Genomic DNA, 12723 nt, shown 5'->3' on the forward strand with positions numbered 1-12723 from the left:
TCCTGCCTTCCTATCTCTGTTGCTCACCGGCGAAACCTAAAAGAAATCATCTGGCGGTGGAACAAATAGTGCTGCTCTTTGTGGAAGACCTTGTACATATGTTGTTTTCTCTTTGTGGAGATATCTCCTCAGGGTAAATTCTTAGAGGGATTATATGTAGCTTTACTAGATATTGCCATATTTTTCTTCATATGGGGTTGACCCATTTTGTACTGTCAGTAACAACATATGAGAGCATCCTTGCACAGAGCCACAGGAACAGAGTACAACATCAGACTTCTGAATTTCTGCCAAAGTAATAGATTCTAAATATGATATTTCAGTGGAGTTTTAATTCGGATTTCTTTTATGAAGTTGAACATTTTCTCATATGCTTGAGATCCATTTATATATCCTTTTTGTGAATTATCTGTTCATGTCTTTTGCCAATATTTATATTGGATTTCGATGATTTTACTCACATACATTAGGGCAATAGCCCTTTACTCTTTATGTGAGTAGTAATATTTCCTCCCAGTTTGTCATTTGACTTTACTTATAAACTTACTTAACTCCAGAAATAAAATCATGTTAGTACCATTATGAAACTGGTAAATTTATGTATTAATTTTGAGGAAAATTGACATCTTAATTTTATTTGCCTTATTCAAGAACACAGGATCCTTTCCATTTGTTCAAGATTGCTTTTTTTTTTTTTTTTTCTTTGGTACGCGGGCCTCTCACTGTTGTGGCCTCTCCCGTTGCGGAGCACAGGCTCCGGACGCGCAGGCTCAGCGGCCATGGCTCACGGGCCCAGCCGCTCCGCGACATGTGGGATCTTCCCGGACCGGGGCACGAACCCGTGTCCCCTGCATCGGCAGGCGGACTCTCAACCACTGCGCCACCAGGGAAGCCCTGCTATTGCGTTTTTCAAGAGCGTTTTAAGATTTTTCACATATAAGTTTTGGTTAAGTTTGCTCTTTAGTATTTTACATTTTCATTGCTTTTGTAAACAAGGTTTACTTTTACATTAAGTCTTCTTACTGTTTGATATGTATGAAGGGTAATTGTTTTTGTATGTTAACTTTAAAACTACCAACCATTACTGAATTCTTTAATGTTCGTGTTAGTTTTAGCATTGATTCCTTGGATCTTCTATGTGTCTTCTAAGAACATCGGCAAATGTAATTTCACTTCTTCATTTCCAGATTTTATGCCTTTAATTGAATTGGTTTGTCTTATTACACTGGCTAATCTCCATTAAAATAGTAAGTTATAGCGGAGATAGTGAGCATCCTTGCTTTGTTTGACCTTAGTAGGAATGCCTCTAATATTTCCCCAGTAAGATGCTGAAATATATTTTATAATTTTATTATGTAAGGAAGTATCCATCAATTTCTATTTTATTGAGTTTTTTTTTTTTAGCAGAAAAAGATATTAAATTGTATTAAAAGCCTTTTCAGCACTTGTGGAAACAATCTTAGCATTATCCTCCTTATGTCCATTAATATGTTAAATTATATTAATGGTCTTCTTAATATTGAACCATCTTTACGTTCTTAGAATAAATCTATCTTGGTCATAAAATTCGGGTTTAAAAAAATGTTTTTAACAGACTTTATTTTTTAGAGCAGTTTTAGGTTCACACCAAAATTGAAAGGAAGGTATGGACGTTTCCTATATACTCCCTGCCTGCTACACACAAACACTCCTCCACTATCAACAGCCTCCAGCTGAGTGGAACATTTGTTACAATCAATGAACCTACATTGATGCATCATTATCACCCAAAGTCCGTAGTTTACATGTGGGTTCACTCTGAGCATTGTACATTCTATGGGTTTGGACAAATGTGTAATGATATATACCCAACATTATCATATAGAATAGTTTCACTGCCCTAAAATTTTGTGCTTCACCTATTTACCCCTCTCTCCTCCAATCCTTGGAAACCACTGATCTTTTTATTGTCTCCATTGTTTTGCCTTTCCCAAAAGGTCATATAATTGGAGTCATACAGTATGTAACCTTTTCAGATTAACTTCTTTCACTTAATAATAAACATTTAAGATTCGTCTGTGTCTTTTCATGACTTGATAGTCCCTTTCATTTTTAGAACTGAATAATATTCCATTGTTTGGATGTATCACAGTTTATTTATCCATTCACCAACTGAAGGACATCTTTATTGCTTCCAAGTTTTGACAATTATGAATAAAGCTGCTGTAAACAACCATGTGAAGGTTTTTGCATGGTATAAGTTTTCAGCTCATTTGGGTGAATACCAAGGAGGGGGTTGCATAAAGTATTTTTATTTATATTCTTTCCTTCAAATTTATTTATTTATTTTAATTTTTGAATTTTATTTTATTTATTTTTTTATACAGCAGGTTCTTATTAGTCATCAATTTTATACACATCAGTGTATACATGTCAATCCCAATCGCCCAATTCATCACACCACCGCCCCCACACCCCCTGCTTTCCCCCCTTGGTGTCCATTCGTTTGTTCTCTGCATCTGTGTCTCAATTTCTGCCCTGCAAACCGGTTCATCTGTACCATTTTTCTAGGTTCCACATATATGCGCTAACATACGATATTTGTTTTTCTCTTTCTGACTTACTTCACTCTGTATGACAGTCTCTAGATCCATCCACGTCTCTACAAATGACCCAATTTCGCTCCTTTTTATGGCTGAGTAATAGTCCATTGTATACATGTACCACATCTTCTTTATCCATTCACCTGTCGATGGGCATTTAGGTTGCTTCCATGACCTGGCTATTGTAAATAGTGCTGCAATGAACATTGGGGTGCATGTGTCTCTTTGAATTATGGTTGTCTCTGGGTATATGTCCAGTAGTGGGATTGCTGGATCATATGGAAATTCTATTTTTAGTTATATAAGGAACCTCCATACTGTTCTCCATAGTGGCTGTGTCAATTTACATTCCCACCAACAGTGCAAGAGTGTTCCCTTTTCTCCACACCCTCTCCAGCATTTATTGTTTGTAGATTTTCTGATGATGCCCATTCTGACTGGTGTGAGGTGATACCTCACTGTCATTTTGACTTGCATTTCTTGAATAATTAGTGATATTGAGCAGCTTTGCATGTGCTTCTTGGTCATCTGTATGTCTTCTTTGGAGAAATGTCTATTTAGGTCTTCTGCCCATTTTTGGATTGGATTGTTTGTTTCTTTAATATTGAGCTGCATGACCTGTTTATATATTTTGTAGATTAATCCTTTGTCTGTTTATTCGTTTGCAAATATTTTCTCCCATTCTGAGGGTTGTCTTTTCGTCTTGTTTATGGTTTCCTTTGCTGTGCAAAGGCTTTTAAGTTTCATTAGGTCCCATTTGTTTATTTTTGTTTTTATTTCCATTACTCTAGGACGTGGATCAAAAAAGATCTTGCTGTGATTTATGTCAAAGAATGTTCTTCCTATGTTTTCCTCTAAGTGTTTTATAGTGTCCGGTCTTACATTTAGGTCTCTAATACATTTTGAGCTTATTTTTGTGTATGGTGTTAGGGAGTGTTCTAATTTCATTCTTTTACATGTAGCTGTCCAGTTGTCCCAGCACCACTTATTGAAGAGACTGTCTTTTCTCCATTGCATATCCTTGCCTCCTTTGTTATAGATTAGTTGACCATAGGTGTGTTGGTTTATCTCTGGGCTTTCTATCTTGCTCCATTGATCTATGTTTCTGTTTTTGTGCCAGTACCATATTGTCTTGATTACTGTAGCTTTGTGATATAGTCTGAAGTCAGGGAGTCTGATTCCTCCAGCTCTGTTGTTTTCCCTCCAGACTGCTTTGGCTATTCAGGGTCTTTTGTGTCTCCAAACAAATTCGAAGATTTTTTATTCTAGTTCCATGAAAAATGCCATTGGTAATTTGATAGGGATTGCATTGAATCTGTAGCTTGCTTTGGGTAGCATGGTCATTTTCACAATATTGATTCTCCCAATCCAAGAACATGGTATATCTCTCAAACTGTTGGTATCATCTTTAATTTCTTTCATCAGTGTCTTATAGTTTTCTGCATACAGGGCTTTTGTCTCCCTAGGTAGGTTTATTCCTAGGTATTTTATTCTTTTTGATGTGATGGTAAATGGGATTGTTTCCTTAATTTCTCTTTCTGATTTTTCATTGGTAGTGTGCAGGAATGCAAGAAATTTCTGTGCATTAATTTTGTATCCTGCAACTTTACCAAATTCATTGATTAACTCTAGTAGTTTTCTGGTGGCATCTTTAGGATTCTCTCTGTATAGTATCGTGTCATCTGCAAACACTGACAGTTTTACTTCTTCTTTTCCAATTTGTACTCCTTTTATTTCTTTTTCTTCTCTGATTGCCGTGGCTAGGACTTCCAAAACTATGTTGAATAATAGTGGTGAGAGTGAACATCCTTGTCTTGTTCCTGATCTTAGAGGAAATACTTTCAGTGTTTCACCATTGAGAATGATGTTTGCTGTGGGTTTGTCGTATATGGCCTTTATTATGTTGAGGTAGGTTCCCTCTATGCCCACTTTCTGGAGAGTTTTTATCATAAATGGGTGTTGAATTTTGTCAAAAGCTTTTTCTGCATCTATTGAGATGATCATATGGTTTTTATTCTTCAATTTGTTAATATGGTTTATCACATTGATTGACTTACGTATATTGAAGAATCCTTGTATCCCTGGGATAAATCCCACTTGTTCATGGTGAATGAACCTTTTAATGTGTTGCTGGATTCTGTTTGCTAGTATTTTGTTGAGGATTTTTGCATCTATAGTCATCAGTGATATTGGTCTGTAATTTTCTTTTTTTGTAGTATCTTTGTCTGGTTTTGGTATCGGGGTGATGGTGGCCTCATAGAATGAGTTTGGGAGTGTTCCTTCCTCCGCAATTTTTTGGAAGAGTTTGAGAAGAATGGGTATTAGCTTTTCTCTAAATGTTTGATAGAATTCACCTGTGAAGCCATCTGGTCCTGGACTTTCGTTTGTTGGAAGATTTTTAATCACAGTTTCAATTTCATTACTTGTGATTTGTCTGTTCATATTTTCTATTTCTTCAGTCTTGGAAGGTTATATGTTTCTAAGAATTTGTCCATTTCTTCCAGGTTGTCCATTTTATTGGCATAGAGTTGCTTGTAGTAGTCTCTTAGGATGCTTTGTATTTCTGTGGTGTCTGTTGTAACTTCTCCTTTTTCATTTCTAATTTTATTGATTTGGGCCCTCTCCCTCTTTTTCTTGATAGGTCTGGCTAATGGTTTATCAATTTTGCTTATCTTTTCAAAGAACCAGCTTTTAGTTTTATTGATCCTTGCTATTGTTTTCTTTGTTTCTATTTCATTTATTTCTTCTCTGGTCTTTATGATTTCTTTCCTTCTGCTAACTTTGGGTTTTGTTTGTTCTGCTTTCTCTAGTTCCTTTAGGTGTAAGGTTAGAGTTTTTATTTGAGATTTTTCTTGTTTCTTGAGGTAGGCTTGTATAGCTACAGAACTGCTTTTGCTGCATCCCATAGATTTTGGATCGTCGTGTTTTCATTGTCATTTGTCTCTAGGTATTTTTTGATTTCCTCTTTGATTTCTTCAGTGATCTCTTGGTTATTTAGTAACGTATTGTTTAGCCTCAATGTGTTTGTGTTTTTTACATTTTTTTCCCTGTAGTTCATTTCTAATCTCATAGCGTTGTGGTCAGAAAAGACACTTGATATGATTTCAATTTTCTTAAATTTACTGTGGCTTGATTTGTGACCCAAGATGTGATGTATCCTGGAGAATGTTCCGTGCGCAGTTGAGAAGAAAGTCTAATCTGCTGTTTTTGGATGGAATGTCCTATAAATATCAGTTAACTCTATCTGATCTATTGTGTCATTTAAAGCTTCTGTTTCCTTATTTATTTTCATTTTGGATGATCTCTCCATTAGTGTAAGGGAGGTGTTAACATCCCCCACTATTACTGTGTTACTGTTGATTTCCTCTTTTATAGCTGTTAGCAGTTGCCTTATGTATTGAGGTGCTCCTATGTTGGGTGCATATATATTTATAATTGTTATATCTTCTTCTTGGATTGATCCCTTGATCATTATGTAGTGTCCTTCCTTGTCTCTTGTAACATTCTTTATTTTAAAGTCTATTTTATCTGATATGAGTATTGCTGCTTCAGCTTTCTTTTGATTTCCACTGGCATGGAATATCTTTTTCCATCCCCTCAGTTTCAGTGTATATGTGTCTCTAGGTCTGAAGTAGGTCTCTTGTAGACAGCATATATATGGGTCTTGTTTTGTATCCATTCAGCAAGCCTGTGTTTTTTGGTTGGGGCGTTTAATCCATTCATGTTTAAGGTCATTATCAGTATGTATGTTCCTATGACCATTTTCTTAATTGTTTTGGGTTTGCGTTTGCAGGTTCTTTTCTTCTCTCGTGTTTCCCACTTAGAGAAGTTCCTTTAGAATTTGTTGTAGAGCTGGTTTGGTGGTGCTGAATTCTCTTAGCTTTTGCTTGTCTGTAAAGCTTTTTTTTTTTTTTGTGGTACGCGGGCCTCTCACTCTTGTGGCCTCTCCCGTTGCGGAGCACAGGCTCCGGACATGCAGGCTTAGCGGCCATGGCTCATGCGCCCAGCTGCTCCGCGGCATGTGGGATCTTCCCGGACCGGGGCACGAACCTGTGTCCCCTGCATCGGCAGGCAGACTCTCAACCACTGCACCACCAGGGAAGCCCTGTAAAGCTTTTGATTTCTCCAACGAATCTGAATGAGGTCCTTGCCGGATAGAGTAATCTTGGTTGTAATTTCTTTCCTTTCATCACTTTAAGTATATCATGACACTGCCTTCTGGCTTGTAGAGTTTCTGCTGAGAAATCAGCTGTTAACCTTATGGGAGTTCCCTTGTATGTTATTTGTCATTTTTCCCTCGCTGCTTTCAATAATTTTTCTTAGTCTTTAATTTTTGCCAGTTTGATTACTATGTGTCTCGGCTTGTTTCTCCTTGGGTTTATCCTGTGTGGGACTGTGTGCTTCCTGGACTTGGGTGGTTATTTCCTTTCCCATGTTAGGGAAGTTTTCGACTATAATATCTTCAAATAATTTCTCGGGTCCTTTCTCTTTCTCTTCTCCTTCTGGGACCCCTATAATGCGAATGTTGTTGCGTTTAATGTTGTTCCAGAGGTCTCTTAGGCTGTCTTCATTTCTTTTCATTCTTCTTTCTTTATTCTGTTCTACAGCAGTGAATTCCACCCTTCTGTCTTCCAGGTCACTTATCCATTCTTCTGCCTCAGTTATTCTGCTGTTGATTCCTTCTAGTGTAGTTTTCATTTCAGTTATTGTATTGTTCATCTCTGTTTGTTTGTTCTTTAATTCTTCTAGGTCTTTGTTAAATATTTCTTGCATCTTCTCCATCTTTCCCTCCATTCTTTTTCTGAGGTCCTGGATCATCTTCACTATCATTATTCTGAATTCTTTTTCTGGAAGGTTGCCTATCTCCAGGCAACCTTCCAGAAAAAGAATTCAGAATTTTCTTTTGTTTGTCTGCGGTTTTATCTTGTTCCTTCATCTGGTACATAGCCTTCTGCCTTTTCATCTTGTCTATCTTTCTGTGAATGTCCAAATTTATTTTTAAAAATACTTCAAACATGCTCGTGTTGGAAGGTCTCCTGTAGAGGCGGGGGGTGGATGTGGCTTACCGTGGGGACAAGGACACTGGCAGTACAAGTTCTGGGAAGTACTCCTTGGCATGAGCCTCCCAGAGTCCGCCATTAGCTGCACAAAAGACCCCAGGTAGGCTCAAGTATTTTTATTTTTAATGTGCTTTTGTATTCTGCTGCTGATGTTGACTTAAAAATTTTTACATTTATATGCCTAACTGAGAATGGTGCAATATTTGTCATATTTTGGAATTGATGTCATGCTGGCTTTGTAAAAACAATTTGGAATATTTTCTCTTTTTTTTGGAATATTTTCTTCTTTTAAAATGCTCTGAATCAATGTATGTAGCATCTAAGTATCAAATCTTTGGGGATTTAGAATTACCTTGTGAAACCATCTGGGCCTGGTGCTTTTTTGTGTAGGTAGTTCTTTGATATGTTTCTTTATTTCTTCTAGTAAAATTGGTTTGTCTCGGCTTTCAATCTTTACTGGGATTAATTTTGACATGTTGTGATTTCCATTAAATCTAGGTTTTCCAATGTATTTTTGTAATACTATGAAAATAATTATGTTATACTATGTAAGTTTCTGTTTCTATAACCCCTTGGCATTTCTTATTTTGAATGTTTTTGCATTCTTCCTTTTTTTCTGGAATAGCTTCATTAGTTGTCTGTCATTAAAATTTTTTTTATTTTCAAATAATCAGCATATTGATTATCAGTCCTCCTGGGTCTCCATATTCAACCTCATTGCTTTTGTCGTTATTTTCTTCCTCTGCTTTTCTTTGCTTTAGCTTTTCATGTTAGAAAAATAATTCATTTATAGTCATTCTTTTATTCTCATTGTATAAATATTTGAAAGCTGTAAATTTTTCTGTAATCACTGATTTGTTTTTTTATAGATTCTGATATGTATTTTTTCCATTAACATTATTTTTTTTGGAAATGATTTGAGTTTAATTTATATTGTATTTTCCATTTCATCCAATACTTCTTTAATAGTACACTTTAAAATTTTCAGGTGGAAAGGACTAGTTGTTTTTGAGATTTTGTCATCAATTTTTAATTTGATCCATTAAACATGTCTTTCCTTGAGAGAGATATATTGATGTCTCTTATTTTTACTATTTTTTTACTGTGAGCTGAGCAGTGTGATTAATTCAGTGCTTAGCATTTGGGAGTAAAACAAATAACAAGATGTACAACTGGATTCCTCTAAGTGATACATTTACTTTTGCTAAAAACTTCTCTAGGTTCTAATCTAGGGACTGCCACTACTAGTTTCATGCCATTAGGGGCCTCAGTCTTCTTTCGTGTAAAATGAGGTGAGCTATGGAATATTTTTTTAACCCAATACTTTGATTTACCAATTCAATAAAAGTGCTTTTGAAATAATACCTTTCTAAGCCCCACTGTTACTAACTAAAATTATTTTAATAATAGCTATCATTTGTTGAGTGCCTACTGCATGCCAGGCTCCATGCTTAGCATTTTACATATACGATTTCACTGAATCATAGCATATTTGTTTTAATTTTTCTTCAAACTCTGTAATGTCGGACTCTGATTCAATAGGCAGAAACTCAATTGATTGGCTCAGTATTTAAGGAGACCGTCTACTGCATAAACTGGCAGGGCACACTTGCATGTTGTTGGACACACCTTTCTACTTGAATCAGGACAATGGTCAGAAAGATCACATTGGTCCAGGGAGCAATTAGCCAACATGTATTTGTTAGTTTCTTGGTTTGGCAGGAAACAAGACCAGAATGAGATAAGGAGCTCAGGTCCTTATAGGGTGTGACTGGACCCTTGGACAAAGAGGAACAGAGCTGTTTTCCTGGCCAGCTATTTTCATCCCAGGCTTACACATGTGCTCCCAGTGTGGTAAAAAATATTGTAGCAAAATGTTGTTAACAGCCTAACAAGGAGTGTTTAGTTGTAAACCAATCTCCTTATATCTTTAGTGGTAACATTGTTAATAAAACAGAAGCAAGTAGTAACATGGTCTTACACTGCCTCGAATTAATTAATATTATACCTGCCTCTTCAGCTAAAGATACTCTGTGTTGTTCTTAAATTCACTTACCCATCGGGTCAATCATTTAACATTTTCTTCTATTACCATTATGTTGATAAATACATGATACTATTGTCAATACTCTCCCCTTCTGTGCCCATGGCAGAGACTCAGTTTCTAATCAACTTGTATTCTTTCTTGCAAAACCTAGATGCAGCCCCATAATCCTTCTCAACATGGCACCTAAGTACCAGACTAGAATTTGCTCCCAGTATAAAATCCATTGCCTTTCTTATTCAGGTACTCTGGATGCAAAAGACAAGGAACTCACAGTCCAATGTGGGATGCAGGGATGTAAACAGCAATGTAGTTCAGAGAGGAGTTGCTGCCTAACTTAAAGAGTGTTGACTCTAATTCCTTTAGTGGCATGAGGATGTCCGACTCACTTGAATGCCTCAGGCCATGTTTTCCGCCTTGCTCAGTACTATGTGCCAGCATATATTGAATGTCTGCTTCAGTAGTTCTCACCATGTGCCACAGCATGCTTGTGTACCCAGTCACAGATGTGCTTTCAGTTTGATCAATTTGCAAAACGTATGCTTTGCACAATTGGAGCTGGTAAAGTCTCTCAGGTGGGCTGTTGAGCTGGATGGATCTTTTGCTATAAATACAGAGGCCTGAGGTAAATAATAACTAAGAGACATAACATGACATCATACTATGTTACTGTACTATGTCTGTGTTTTGGTGCATGGGAGAATGTGGGCACAGCTGGGTTCATGGCAGCCCTTACTCTGCCAGTCAGAGATGTAAGTGTATGAGCCATCCCTTCAGATGCCTAGTGTAGTATTTCAAAAGAACCAGGTGTGTCTCTGTTTGGCTTAGCATTACATTTTATTTTCATTTCAAAATGTGGAGGATCTGTTTCAGTTCTCCTGCCTTTAGTCTAATTTGTGAATTTAAAAGTAGGTATTAATTTAATATCCAAATTGGCATGGCTAGGAGACACCACAGGTAATTAAGAGGCTCTAATTGGGGACATCTGAAAACATTTGAGACACTTTATTCTGGACTCTTTTAAGTGCACTAGATACGATATGGAACAACAGTCCTTTCACTTTGAGGACTTGTAGCATAGATGCCTGGAATGGAACAATAATTAAGAAATTATCCATAACATCTTCTCCAGAGACTGTTGCCATGATGATTTGGGCATTTACTATAAAAGAAGCAACCCACATAAAATAGAAACAAATAGAATGAATAGAACAGAGAAGGAAAATAGCACACAATGCTTTGTAGAGAGCTTCACGAATCCTGGAGGCCAGCTCCTCCCCAAAGTTGACCAGAAGGATCTCCTTGCTTTATAGACCTTTGTTGTGACCCAAGCCATTAATTATAATGTAAACCTAGGTAGTCCAAGAAGAGAAGTGATACTATCAGAAGGATTATCTTGGAATACAAGGAAGAGCAGTAGATTGGGAAGCTATTGACCATCAAGATAATGTGCTTTTAAAGAAAAGTTTATTTATTTTACTTATTTTTTTGGCTGCGTTGGGTCTTCATTGCTGCATGTGGGCTTTCTCTAGTTGTGGTGAGCAGGGGCTACTCTTCGTTACGGTGCGCAGGCTTCTCATTGCGATGGCTTCTCTTGTTGCAGAGCACAGGCTCTAGGCACGCAGGCTTCAATAGTTGCGGCACAAGGGCTCAGTAGTTGTGGCTCACGGGCTCTAGAGTGCAGGCTCAGTAGTTGCTGCTCCGCAGCATGTGCGATCTTCCTGGGATCGAACCTTGTCCCCTGCATTAGCAGGCGGATTCTTAACCACTGCGCCACCAGGGAAGTCCCTAATGTGCTTTTTAAACAACTTACTGGAATCATCCTGCTACGGAGGTACAGCTTTTTGAAATAATTGTCTCAAATTGTGGCTACAGTTTTTAGCTAGTTTTTTTCCATGAATGTATGTTAACTGAATGCATTATCAAACCTCTTAATCTCTGCTCCTTACTATTTAGTTTGGGTCATAAGCACCAAATTTAAGTAATCCAGGCAAGATTCTCGAGCCATACAACACATATGAACTTGGACTTATAAAAAAATTAAACTTGATTGTGATACAAACTCAATAGAGAAATACTTTAAAGTCGCTGCTTCTTCATGTGATTGTAGTGAGTTGACACAATACCTTTCATTTAGGACCTCGAGTGCCTCCGTAATACTGTAATAGCAGCACAGGAGGTAAGCGGGAGTCAGTTGACAGCATCCTGAGCCCAAAGGCACTGAGTAATTTGCTGGAAAATCAAACTGGCCCTTGCAGTTTGGATTCCCGAGGGTCTAGTTTCCACTGAGTTTCAGACCTAGAAGTTGTATATTGTGTTGTAAGATTGAGGCTGTTCCCCACTTCCCAGAGTCCAGGGGGCAGGAGGGACCCTGCATTCTTCATTACTAACAAGCGCCTCCCCTTCCCTCCAGGTGACACTGAGGTCTGGACCATGCGATAGGAAATACTGATCCAGATCTTAAAGGCCATCTAATTCCAATTTCTCATTTTACAAAGGGTTCACAAACGTTTACTGACTTGATCAAGGTCTGGTAGCTAATTCGCACATCTCCTCTCTTACCCGCACTTCCAAGACCCCGGAGTCCAAGAATGTTAGAGGAGTTTCTCGCTGAAATCGACCCGAAGAGCTTATTTGAGGGAGTTTGTTACATACCCCCCCCACTCCCGGTGGTTAACCTGCATTCTGAGTTAGCATCTCCCTCAGACCATCTCTCATGTTCCAGAACAGGAAAGAAAGTTGCCAGCCCTGGGCTGCAGCAGGGCCTGCGGGGGGAGGCAGCTGCTCCGCCTCCAGCACTCGCGGGCGGGCTCGACACAGGCCGCCGAGCGGCGAGCGCGGGACTCGGCGGCTGGCGGCGGGCGGGGAAGGCGCGGGGCGTGGTTTGCAGCCTTCCGAGCGCCAAGGAGCGGAGCGCGCTCTGCTGAGCCCCGAGCCTTCCGCTGGACCTAAAAGGCGAGTGGGAGACCGAGCAAGAGGCGCGATCGAAGGAGCAAGGCGAGTGGGGCGCGCGACCCGGGCAGGCTTTAGCTCGCGC

At 38.4% G+C, this 12723-nt stretch overlaps 1 protein-coding gene across 15 annotated transcripts in view; it reads left to right on the forward strand.

Moving 5' to 3' along the window:
- Window positions 1–12536: 12536 nt before the first annotated feature.
- SYNE2 (spectrin repeat containing nuclear envelope protein 2) overlaps window positions 12537–12723 on the forward strand; it is a 348050-nt gene continuing 347863 nt past the window's right edge. For 12 of the 15 annotated variants that reach the window (XM_089907794.1, XM_089907801.1, XM_089907804.1 and 9 more), the window contains exon 1: window positions 12542–12683. The gene's annotated coding sequence lies outside the window, so the exon portion shown is untranslated. Of the gene's footprint in view, window positions 12684–12723 lie in introns of all 15 variants that reach the window. The other 3 variants (XR_016392190.1, XM_089907812.1, XM_089907796.1) reach the window with 2 other exon arrangements.

This window comes from Delphinapterus leucas, chromosome 2, assembly GCF_059928025.1.
Source record: "Delphinapterus leucas isolate spDelLeu-1000000601 "Yukka" chromosome 2, BTC_Dleu_Yukka2, whole genome shotgun sequence".
Classification (NCBI taxonomy): Eukaryota; Metazoa; Chordata; class Mammalia; order Artiodactyla; family Monodontidae; genus Delphinapterus; species Delphinapterus leucas.